Source organism: Rattus rattus, chromosome 3 (assembly GCF_011064425.1).
Source record: "Rattus rattus isolate New Zealand chromosome 3, Rrattus_CSIRO_v1, whole genome shotgun sequence".
Classification (NCBI taxonomy): domain Eukaryota; kingdom Metazoa; phylum Chordata; class Mammalia; order Rodentia; family Muridae; genus Rattus; species Rattus rattus.
Window position 1 is genome coordinate 50,793,709 of NC_046156.1, and position 2,707 is coordinate 50,796,415.

Below are 2,707 nucleotides of genomic sequence, written 5' to 3' on the forward strand. Positions count from 1 at the left end.
CAGCTTTCTCATCTACCTCTCTTCTTTCATGGCCTCTTTTTTTTTCCTGGCAAGGTTCCTCCTCTGTGCTCCCCAGACACTCATCCCCATCCCACCAGTATTGCAGGATGGAAGCACAAACTGGACAGAGGTCTCCCGGGGCTAGAGACAGATGTGTGATCAGTGTCTGGAACAGCTTCTGGAAGGTACTGGGTGCTCAATGAATAAACAAATCAAATTTGGGATGCTGTAGCCTGTTTCCTTCCTCTCTCCTGCCAACACTAGCCACTTGTCTCTTTTCTCAGGCTGAAGAGTGGAAAGTGAAGAGGTTTTTTTTGTTTGTTTGTTTTTGTTTTTGTTTGTTTGTTTTTGTTTTTGTTTTTGTTTTTTTTTTGCCAGGACACAATCCTGAGAGGACTTTAATGTCATCACATCAGGACATCAATATCCTCTTGGTAGTGCTTCCTTTCTCAATTCGGTCCTAGGCAGTCCTCGATCTTCTCTTCTCAGTCATGTTGAAGCATTTCTTTTGCTGCACTAAACTCTGGAATCCAGACATAATATCTAAGAGTAAGGGAGTACCCAAAGAGGATACCCACAAATGAGTGCTTCTAACTACAGTCAAGATGGTGGTATGGGCCTGTCCTGCATGCTAGTACACATGATAATTTGGGGTTGTTTGTTTGTTTGTTTTGCTTTTGTTTTCTGGGGTTTTAAAACCCTCGTTAATGACAAGACCTTTGCTTTATAGAAATCCCTTGCGTTTACATTGGCCCTTTAACCTCTCTCGGAGCTGCCTGGTCCAGATCTCAGGTGGTACGCACATGTAGTGTCAGGTGGTCAGGTGTGATGTGTCAATCACCTTGTACTTCTGTTTAAAAGTCCTCCCTGTATCTCCCAGAGTACCTGAAGCAGAGAGAAGGGGACGAGATGAAGAGGGAGGATATTAAAGATGTAGGTGTGGTTCTACGCTTAAAAAAAAACAAAAAAACAAAAACCCTAAAACTAATGAATCTGGAAATTGCTTCTGGGAGAAGGCCAACAAAGTCTAATGCTTCATGTTTTGGATACAGCAGCTTCTCAATTACTTAGCAAATAGGTCCTCAGAGGCGGCCACTGTGGGTGTTATCGAGATGAAAAAGCACAGTGCAGCCTAGAGGAACCCGCAGTCTGGGAGAGAAGGCAGAGACAAGTGCAAGGACTGGAACAGCAGTAGGACCCTAAGATAGCATGAGGTAGAGTGTGGCATCTCCTAGGTTCCCTTCACTGCAACAGGGAGCCAGGCCTTCAACTTGATCATCTTCAGGAACACACTCATAAACCATTTCTCCACGGACAGCAGCAGGCTTAGAGCTTCCCTCCACCTAGACCAGAAACATTTCTCTGTCCAAGGCCATGCTGTCCTGGCTCCAAGGTGGAAGCTGTGGTGACTATGTCAGAGATCATAAATATCAAGATCCAGAGTGTCCGAGACACAGGATGGGGCCACGGTGGTCAGACCATGTTTCGGGAAGAGGAGAGGACAGTCTCTTCTTTGATGTACAGGCTTGCCACTGTAGTCCATCCTGGCTTCCAGTCAGCCACAATGAAACAGTGAAACCACAACAATACGAGCGGGGTAGCTGTAAGAGGTGTAGAGAAAGAGACAGGAAGAGAGGTTAAAGGTCAGGGGTCGAGAGCGCTTGGGTGTCACCAAGGGCTGCAGTGGGTGGAGCTGAGGGCTAGGGAGAGGCGGGGAGTGGGGCAGAGAGGGGATGGCAGCGGAAGCGCGCAGGGGCGGCGCGCGACGCTGGGCACTGGCTGCTAGCGGGTTACGCGCCTCCGCTGGGCTGGGATGCGCGGATGAAGGCTGAGCTTTGCTGCCGGAGCTCCGCAACGCCCCAGGTCTGCCTTGCGCCGCGCCGCGCCCACCCCGCCCCCCGGAGGGCGCGCCCGGGTCAAGCGAGGCCGAGAGGAAAAGGCGCCACTTGGAGCGTCGCATCCTCTGTCATCGCGGGAGGGAGTCGCAGAAACCTCTGAGCCCCATTCCTCTGGCGCCCAGGCGCTCCCATCCCTAGACCACCTCGCGCCCGCCCCTAGCAAGGAGCCAAGGCCGGCGCCCCGCCCGGAGATGGGCAGACGCGCAGATGGCGCGGCTCCCGGCGCCGCCAGATCGCAGGAACCCGGCGCCGGGGCGCTGCGCTGAGGCTCCCTCTTGGCGCGGCCTCGGAAGCCTGCAGGTGTCCTTGGCCATTCGGCCACCGCCCGGGACACTCCTCCGCCAGCACTGGGTGCCTGGCTCTTCAGAGCAGCCCCGCCCTCCGGGCTCTGCGCCGCGCAGGACGCCCCGTCTGAATCCCCCCCTCCCCGTCCCGGCGCGGCCCCCGCAGCGCTGCACCCAGCCCGGCGCAGCTCCCGGCCGCGGACGCAGGACCCAGGCTCGCTGCAGCGGGCGCGCTTGTTTTCCTGTCGCCTGGTCCTGCGCAGCTCCCACCCGCTGGTCCGTCTCGCTCGGCTCAGCCCCGCCCGCCATCGGTGCTCCGCGCTGGATTTATGAATGGGGGCAACAGGCCACATGCCCGCCACCGCCGCCTCGAATTGACCGCACACTGCCCGGCCCCGCAGAGCTCTGGCTACCGTAAGAACATCCGCCTGGCCCCGGTAGCCACTCCGAAGACTTGTTGCTGTTACGCTGCTGCCTCCGCCGCTGCCGCCGCCCGGAGAAACCCTGCCGCGTTCAGGCTCGCCG